The following is a 10,299-nucleotide window of genomic DNA, read 5'->3' on the forward strand; positions in this document are numbered from 1 at the left end:
AAATCCTTGAGGAGAAAGCAGGCAAAAACCTCTTTGACCTTGGCTGCAGCAACTTCTTATTCAACACATCTCTGGAGGCAAGGGAAACAAAAGCAGAAATGAATGATTGGGACCTCACCAAAAAAAAAAAAAAAAAAAGCTTCTGCACAACAAAGGAAACAATCAGCAAAATTAAAAGGCAACCGATGGAATGGGGAAGATATTTGCAAATGACATATCAGATAAAGGGTTAGTATCCAAAATCTATAAAGAACTTATCAAACTCAACACCCAAAAAATAAATATTTCTGTGAAGAAATGGGCAAAAGACATGAATAGACACTTCTCCAAAGAAGACATCCAGATGGCTAACCGACACATGAAACAATGCTCAACATCACTCATCATCAGGGAAATACAAATCAAAACCACAATGAGATACCACATCACACTTGTCAGAATGGCTAACATTAAAAACTCAGGCAACAACAGATGGTGGGAAGGATGCAAGGAAAGAGGAACCCTCTTGTACTGCTGGTTGGAATGCAAACTGGTGCAGCCACTCTGGAAAACAGTATGGAGGCTCCTCAAAAAATTAAAAAAAGAACCCCTACGACCCAGCAATTGCACTACTAGGCATTTATCCAAGGGATACAGATGTGCTGTTTTGAAGGGACACATGCACCCCCATGTTTATAGCAACACTATCAACAATAGCCAAAGTATGGAAAGAGCCCAAATGTCCATCGATGGATGAATGGATAAAGAAAATGTGGTGTATATATATACATATATATATACATATATATATATGTATATATATATATACATATATATATATATATATATGTATTACTCAACTATCAAAAAGAATGAAAGTTGCCATTTGCAACTAAGTGGATGGAACTAGAGGGTATTATTCTAAGCAAAATTAGTCAGAGAAAGACAGATATCACATGACTTCACTCATATGAGGACTTTAAGATCTAAAATAGATGAACATAAGGGAAGGGAAGCAAAAATAATATAAAAACAGGGAGGGGCACAAAACATAAAAGACTCTTAAATATGGAGAACAGAGGGTTACTGGAGGGGTTGTGGGGGGAGGGGGGCTAAATGGGTAAGGGGCGTTAAGGAATCTACTCCTGAAATCATTGCTGCACTATATGCTACCTTGGATGTAAATTAAAAAATAAGTTGAGGGGTGCCTGGGTGGCTCAGTCGGTTGAGCGTCCGACTTCGGCTCAGGTCACGATCTCACTGTCTGTGAGTTCGAGCCCCGCGTCGGGCTCGGTGCTGACTGCTCAGAACCTGGAGCCTGTTTCAGATTCTGTGTCTCCCTCTCTCTGACCCTCCCCTGTTCATGCTCTGTCTCTCACTGTCTCAAAAATAAATAAAACGTTAAAAAATAAATAAATAAAATAAATAAGTTGAAAAAAAATAATTTTTAAATACATCATTACTTAAAGCCTCCCGTTTTGATAAAGAAGGTATGGTATATACACAGTGGAATATCATGCCATAAAGAAAAATGAAATCTTGCCATTTGCAACGACATGGATGGACCTAGAGTGTATCATGCTAAGTGAAATAAGTCAGTCAGAGGAAGACAAATACCATATGATTTTACTCATATATGGAATTTACAAAACAAAACAAATGAACAAAGGAAAAAAGAGACAGACAAACAGACTCTTAAACACATTGATGATTACCAGAGGGGAGGGTGGTGGGAGGATGGGTAAAAAAGGTGAAGAGGATTAAAGAGTGTACTTATGACGATGAGCTATAGAATTCTCAAATCACTATATTGTACACCAGAAACTAATACAACCCTGTATGTTAATTACACTGGAATTAAAATTAAAAAAAAAAAAAAAGCATTCCCTTTCAGTCTCAAAAGTGCCCCAGTTTACTTAAATGTAAGACTTAAAACTACAAAACTCCTAGAAGAAAACACAGGGAAAAAGCTTCATTCACAGTTTCACAAATTTTGCAATGATTTGGACATGACACCCGAGGCACTGGCAAGAAAAGAAAAAATAGAAAAACTGAACTGCATGAAAATTTGAAAATTTGGTACATCAAAGACACTGTTGGCAAGTAAAAAGGTAACCCACAAAAATGGGAGAAAATATTTACAAATCATGTGTGTGATAAGGGATTAAGATCCAGAATATATAGAGAATTCCTAAAACTCAACTCAACTCAAAAAAAAAAAAAAATGGGCAAAGGACTTGAATAGAAATTTCTCCAGAAAAGTTATGTAAATGGTCAAAAAACGCATTAAAAAAATGCTCAACACTACTGATCATTAGGAAAATGCAAATCGAAACCACAAGGAGATACCACCTCACACCAGTCAGAATGGTTACTATCAAAAAAAAAAAAAAAAAAAAGCAAATGTTGGCAAGGATGTGGAGAAATTGGAACCCTTGTGCACCATTGGTAGGAACGTAAAATGAGGCAACTACCATGGAAAATAGTATTGGTAGTTCCTCAAAAAATTAAAAATAGAATTAAAAGCGGTGCCTGGGTGGCTCAGTTGGTTAAGCGTCCGACTTTGGCTCAGGTCATGATCTTGGGGTCCGTGAGTTCGAGCCCCACATCGGGCTCTGTGCTGACAGCCAGAGCTTGGAGCCTGCTTCGGATTCTGTATTTCCCTCGCTCTCTGCCCCTCCCCCACTCTCACGCTGTCACTGTCTCTCTCTCTCTGTCTTTCTCTCTCTCTCTCTCAAAAATAAATAAACATTAAAAAAAAATTTTTTTAAACAGAATTACCCCAGGATCCAGCAATTTGACTTCTGGTATATACCCAAAAGAATTGACATCAGGGCCTGGAAGAGAGATTTGTACACCTGTGTTCATAGTAGGGTTATTTAAAATAGCTAAAACATGGAAGCAACCCATGTGTCCATCAGTGTATGACTCGATAAGCAAAATGTGGTATTTTCATACAATGGAATATCATCCAACCTAAAAAAAGGAAGGAAATTCTGGCATGGCTACAACTGGATGAACCCAGAGGACATGATGCTAAGTGAAATAAGTCGATCACAAAAAGACAAATACTCTGTGATCCCACATATGTGAGATACATGAGATATGAGTTGTCAGAACTATAGAAACAAAGTAGAATGGTGGCAGCTGGGGGCCGAGGAGATTAGGGGTAATGAGGGAATTACTGTTTCATGGGAACAGAATTTCAGTTTTATGAGATGACAAGAGTTCTGGGGATGGAGGGTGATGATGGTTGTACAACATCATGAATTTTTTTTTAAGTTTATTTATTTATTTTGAGAGAGAGACAACAAGCAAGTAAGGAAGGGGCAGAGATAGAGGGAGAGAGAGAGAATCCCAAGCAGGCTCTGCACTCCACAGAGCCCAATGTGAGGCCCAAATTCACGAACCTTGAGATCACGGGGTTCAGACACTTAACTGACTAAGCCAAAGTCAGACACTTAACTGACTGAGCCACCCAGGTGGCCCGTCACGAATGTGTTTAAAATCACTGAAATGTACATTCAAAAATGCTTAGGATGATAAAATATACGTTATATGTATTTTATCACAATAAAAATGTTTTTAAGTGTCCCAGTTTGGACACTTTAGCCCACAGGCCTGATAATTCAACGTAAGATTGCCCTTGAGAAGTTGAATTCAAACGGATATTCAGAGAATTCAGGCAGAGATAGTAGAGGTGGTTCCAGACTAGCCTTCAGCACAGCCTCTAGTCACCCTCCATGCATCTTCCCTTCCTCCATACACTGGACATCAGAGCCGTGAGCCCCAAGCCAGATATGCCCCAATAACTATCAAGGGCATGCCCACCATCCCACACTGTCAATAGGTCAAAGTCCCAAGTCAACCAATAGCTCAAGGGACTTGGGTTCTTCTGAACAGATCCATCCATCACTGTAATTCTTCTCTCTTCTTCCACCGTCATATCCCTCCTTCCCTTAAATGCCCTCATTTCACAAGTGAGGACCATGATGTCCAAAAGGGGCAGAAGCTGAACCAATGGCATTGCCAAGATAACCAGAGAGCCAGGGGTCAGCCTACCCTTCTAACTTCAGGAGAGTCCCTGCTTTGGGGTGAGAGGCAGGAATCTTGGCTCGGATTCCACTGCTCGAGCTTTCAACGGGCTGCTCACTCCAGAGGAGGGTCACTGTGACCACCAGGACGGCAGTCCACACAGCACCAGACCACACCTCCAGGGGGAGTTATGGGGTATTGTCTGTGGTTCCCTAACCCCTCCAGACTGCAGTGCACCACTCTATGCCTGGGGTGAAGTGCTCTCAAACACCGGAAACTCTCCTTTTTAGGATCTCAACTCTCCTACCCCAAGAAAACGCACCATCTCCATGATCAACCAGACTACTCCAGGGCTGGGAAGTCCCTTCCACAGTCTGATAAAGCCATGAATCGCTCCATGACAAGCTGGATCACCATGGTAATTCCAGAGTTCTTTTTTTGTTTTTGTTTTTGTTTTTAATTCACACTCACTAGTTTTCTGACTCAAATCCACTCACTAGGATGGGTAAGAAGTTTTATACTGGTCAGGCCAGAGTCCCCAGAAGCAGAGCCTGAGACAGGGTTTATCGAGAGAGGGTCTCAGGAGAAAGGGAACAGGTGAAGCAGGATGGGCCAGAGGAGGAGCTGAGTATGGATGGTTTGGACAGGCCCAAGCTCTGCCTGACCCCACAGGAGCACTGGGGCAAGAAATGCACCACACTCGGCCCCCCTGAAGGCAAGGAAACAGACTATTTTTTTTAACCCCTGTACTGGTTGGTCTTTGGCCCTAAACAGCCTCTGGGGGCGGTGGGAGATGTGTAACTCCCTAAGCAAAGTAGTTCCTACTGGTGTAAGGCATTCTCCAGAGAAGGCTGTGAGCCATCAGAACCACATTTACAGAGGCTGCGATGGAGGGTCTGATGAAGGGGACCTGGCTGGGCGCCACATCACCCAGGGCAGCTGACTGCCAAGGCCCCTGCCCCTGCGGATCACCAGATCCCTGGGACCTCCGGCTCCCATGGATGGAGTAAAAGTTTAAGCCTGAGGGGGGTTCACTTCTGGTCTTCACAGATGCCAACTGGCCTTGCCCCACCCTGAGGCCAACCCACTGCTTCAGATGCCAGGAAGTCAACACTTCCCTGTCCTGACCCTCAAAGCAAAGTCTCCACCCTCCCTGTTCTTGGACAATCCAGTTTCATCCAGTTTCCTCTGAGAGTATGCTCAGAGGTGTCTGAAAGGCAGCCCAACACCCCAGGCAGCCTCCCACTCTGGAATACAAAGAGGCTGTTGACTCCTCCCTGGCACTAAGGAGCACCCAGACCTTGGAAGGAGGTTCCTAGGAGGGTGGGTTTGCCTCTCCTCCCTTCCAATTGGGCCTTTGGCAGCAAGAAAACAACTCATCCTGTGACACACCTAGGTCACTCCTGCTCCTTTCAGCCAGTTCCCTCTGGTTCCAAGGAAAAGCAGTTATACAACTTCAGGCCTTGTGTGGGTGTGAATGGGTGGGGCTGGTCAGCACATCACTCTTGGGGGTAGAATGTGTGCCCTTTGCTCAGCAAGGGTACTCCAGGCCTCAGCCCATAGCCCTGAGAGGACAGGGGCTGGTTCCTCTCCAACATACCGGCCACATGGCCACACCTCCCCAGGGCAGAAGGTGATGGTGTTCCAGGTACTGAGGGGCCCGGCCACCTCCACAGAAAGGGCTTAGCCATCCTCCAGGGCAGCGAGGTTTTGTGGGACTCTGAGTTCACCTATAGTTTAAGCGATAGCTCTCCATCAACCAGAACATTCGATTCCCAAGAACTTCAGCAGCCAGCAGGGAGAACATTCTTGTGGGAGTCAGGGGCTTCTTGGTGTCTCCTGGGCCCCTGGGCCTCTAGAGAGGCCATCAGAAGAGGGAAAAGAACCCCACGTTCTAGTCTAGCCCACTCTGTGTACTTGGGGAACTTCTGAGTTCTCTCTGGGTTTCGGCTTCCTCAGAGGTGGGCAGACAATCTCTTGGGCTGTTCATTTAGGGACTGCCTCTTGGCTCTACTAGGTCTGCCATCTGTTGACTCCCCAAGCATCCCCGGCTCTGCCCTCTGCCTCCACAGAGTGGGGTCTGGGGGGGTTGAATCCTCCTCCAAACCACCAGGTGTCTTCCTGGGGCCTGAAGCACCCTGCCATCCCCAAAGCATAGACACCTTGTAATTCCCAGAAGGTAACTGTGCTGCTCAGTCCTAGGGCCACCTAGATCTCCCGGCCACATCTCATTCCCCAGAATGGTACAAACAGGCAAAGTACACAAGAGGGCCTTAGGGCCATGATGTCACATAGCAGGAGTGAGAGCAGGGACTATGGGAATGTTCAGCCTCGTTCATTATGTGACCCTCCCCAGGACTCTTCCCCTTCCCAGCCTCAGTTTCCTCCCCAATAAAATGGGCACAAGCATACAAGAGCTCAGGGCCTGGCCCAGACTCCCCTTACCACCTGTTCAGTTATGCTCCCTGCCCCAGCAGGCCCCTGCTCTGTCACCCTCTACTTATTCTCATGCCACAGGGCAAACTGGGCGAGCTGACCCCTTCTTACAGGGAATTCCTAGATCAAGCCCAGACACAGCCCTTACCTACAAAGGCCTGGTCCAACAGGAATTGTGCACACCTCTTTCTGAGAGTCAGAAGGGGGAAAGGGACTGAACAGTCCCTGAATAACTTGCAGTTCCCCTAGATAAGTAGAGAGGCTCTGCTGAGTATGAAAAACAAACCTCCGCTGTCAGCGGTCACCTCCAGCCCCCAGTACATTTAGCAGCCACTATATTTCATAGACGGAACACAATCTCAATAGCTTTGGATGCACTGTTTCTGAAAATATTGGTGCTGGTTTCTGAAAATGAATTGATCAATTTTCATTGGTAGGCCTAAACATAAACAAAACAAAACAAAACAAAACAAAACAAAACAAAACCCAGCCCCTTTCTAGTATGTTCTCAGAGCTCTGTTCTCAAGCCTGGCCTGAGACCAAGCCCCAACCCTGACCCAGACTCAGCCCTGACCTTGTAGAGGCCAGGACCCTAACAGAAATCTGAGCCCATCAGGACAGAAGTAGTTACACAAATCATGTGCAATCACAACATTACACATGGCCACAGAACAAGTGTCAGGTTAAACATACAAACTGAGAATTCTAGGCAGGGAAAAACTCAATGGGCTGGACCGTCTTAGTCATTTCGGTACCCCCAGAATCCAGCCCAGATGCTGGCATGGAGTAGGTGCTCAGGAAACATTGGGAGGGAGGGAGCAAGCTGGACCTTGAAATGCAGAGAGCCTTCCAGACAGAAGAAGCAGCATGAGCAGAGATAGAGAGTTAGAGCCTGTGGCAGACAAGTGGGCCATGAGATCCTTGCCTCCTGGGGTTCACACTTTGTGTGATCCCCTCCCCTGAGTGTGGGTGGGACCTGTGACTTGCATCTAACTGACAGCATACAGGAGAGATGAGGGAAGGTGTGCGAGTATGTGATGTAAGATTGTGGTGCCCGTCTTGGCAGTGTCTCTCTCCCTGGCTTTGAGGGAGCAAGCGGCCATGTTGGGGAACGCCACACGGCAAGGAGCCCAGACAGCCTCTAGGAACTGAGCAGCCCGCCAGGGCCCCCAGCAGCAAGCAGGAAAATGAGGCCCTTTGTCCCAAGCTACAAGACACTTAACTCTGTCAACAGCTATGCGAACTAAATCCTGGTGGCAGCTCCATGAGACTCTGAGGTAGTGAGGTCGTGGACCCAGCAGAACCATGCCATAGACCCCCGAGCCACAGGAAAGTGTGAGGTAATAAATGTTCGTTGTTTTCAGCTGCTAAGTGTGTGGTCATTTGTCACACAACAACAGACGAGGAACAGAGGGCTGCGCTGGGAGGTCTTGACAGAACTTCCGGTCACTGGGATAGTTGAGGGTGGCTAGCACGTGACAAAATATTGAGCAGCAGGGGAGTGGGGGGAGGGAAGCGTGAAGCAGGTGATAACGGCTACCCTTTACTGAGCACATACTATGTGCCAAGCACTATGCTAAGTGCTTTACATGTGCTAAGTCATTTAAGCCTCACACACTCCAGGAGGTGGGGACTGTAACTGTCCCCATTTTACAGATGAGGAAACTGAGGTACAGAGAAGTTAAGCACTTTGCCCAAAGTCGCACCCCTGATCAGTGGTAGAGCTGGAACTCAAGCCAAGAAGCCTTACCACCTTGCTTCGCCCCAATACCCACCCTCCATCTTAAAAGGCAAAAGATTTATGCGATCTGAAGGGAAACCAGAGCATGCCCACCCTCCATTTTAAAGCATTTTGCCACATGACTTCAAGAGTGAGGGAGCTGGATGTCAGCCTGAGGAACTGTGTTCGTTGGGCAGTAGGAGCCCTTGACTGGGGAGACAGGGGAGTGGAAAAATCTGCTTTATGTGTTGGAAAGCCTTCTCTGTCAGGGCAGCAGGGAGGGTGGGGAGGCAGGCCGTGGGAAGACTTGGAGGCTGGGGCAGTTTGTGGAGGATGGAGGCGTCAGAGGGAACATCCAGAGCCAGGCACCTGCGGATGGGCTGGAGAGCAGACGAGAGACGGAGTGAAGGTGCTGACAAAAAGCTGCCCAGGCTAGGGGTGCCTAGGTGGCTCGGTCAGTTACGCGGCCGACTTTGGCTCAGGGCATGATCTCGCAGTTCCTGAGTTTGAGCCCCGTGTTGGGCTCAGAGCCTGGAGCCTGCTTCAGATTCTATATCTGCCCCTCCCCAGCTCAGGCTCTGTCTCTTTCTCTCAAAAATAAACACACATTAAAAAAAATTTTTTTAAGCCACCTAAGCCAGCAAGCATCTCTAGGCTCAGGACTGGATTGAAGTGATCCAGTTGGACCCTGAGCCTGTCACCTCCCCTTTTCTGCTCTGTAGTCCTATAGCCTGTTCCGCCTCCTCTCGGGGGCTGAGGCTGATGGGCTGCGCCTCCTGTCCACAGCCCCTAGCCAGTCTCTGGGCATGCCTTTCCCTCCTCCTCCAAGGGCTCCTGGGAAGTGAATGCAAGGGTGCACTTGGGGCGGGGGGGGGGGGGTGCTGGCATAACCAGTGTCACCAGGGCACAGACCCCACCCCCACCCCTGGGATTCAGGCTTGGCCTGGATCCCCTTGAGCTGTCCCTGCAGATTCCACAGCATCCACCAGAAACGAAACAACATTGGACAGGGACGGGAATGAGCCGGGCTTAGTGCAAAGGCTGCAATTCGTTTTTTAATCTGGTGATTTACAAACCTCTGAGACATCTGGACCACTCAGCCTCAAAGCAGCTGATCCCATGCTAGCTAACGAGGGCAGTGGCTTCCAGCTGGAGGGCCTGGCAGCTGGCACTTCTGGGTCTAGCTGTCCCGAAGCCAATATGTGCCCTGGTGGCTGGACCGGCTCTCCCAGTGGCGTCCACTGGAGGAAATGCCTGAGGGCTCAGCTTGGTGGAGCTGGGGCCCAGCCTGCCTGTCTGCTCATCTCTGTGCCTGTGCCTGGCAGTGCCTCCCCTCTTACTGTCCTACCTTCCCTGACTCTCCAGCAGCAGCCTCACAGAAACTTGTTGTGTCTCCTGCTGGGGGAATATCCTCCACGACCACTTGGCTTTCACAAGCCAGCATCCCAGTGACATCTCCCTGAATCCCGTCAAAAATGCTCTCTCCTTTACTTAAGGTTCTCCAGCACTCTGGTGACCCTAACGGCATTCCCCTTGCATGATAGTACTATCTTTATGGTCCTTTCCTCCTTGACCAACTCCCTGCCTGTGGCTGGGGCTGACTCCTCAGCTTTGCCCATGCCCAGAAGCCATGAGGGTCATGATTTGCCTGTGTCCAGAAGCCATGAGGGTCATGATGCCTTGAGGCTAGAGTTTCCATCCTGTCCCCAGGGTCTGGCATTTCCCCCGACCTCAGTGGCTCAACAGCAACCAACCCGAGCAGGGAGATAATCTCCAACAGGGTCCCTGAGGTCTGAGAAAGCGACCCATCTCAGGTGAGGCTCCCTATAGAATAGGTCATCTTGTCCCTGGGTCCATTGACCCCCAAGGAATACATAAATAGAAATCAGAGGGTCCATATATTTGGGTGGGAGAAAATGACAACTTTATTCCCACTAACTTTTTTTAATGTTTATTCATTTTTAAGGGATAGAGAGAGACCAAGTGTGAGTAGGGGAGAGGCAGAGAGAGAGGGAGACACAGAATCTGAAGCAGGCTCCAGGCTCTGAGCTGTCAGCACAGAGCCCAGTGTGGGACTTGAACTCACAGACCACGAGATCATGACCTGAGCTGAAGTGGGAAGCTTAACC

The sequence above is a fragment of the Puma concolor genome, chromosome C2 (genome assembly GCF_028749965.1).
Source record: "Puma concolor isolate L17-30 chromosome C2, mPumCon1.1.hap2, whole genome shotgun sequence".
Taxonomy (NCBI): Eukaryota; Metazoa; Chordata; class Mammalia; order Carnivora; family Felidae; genus Puma; species Puma concolor.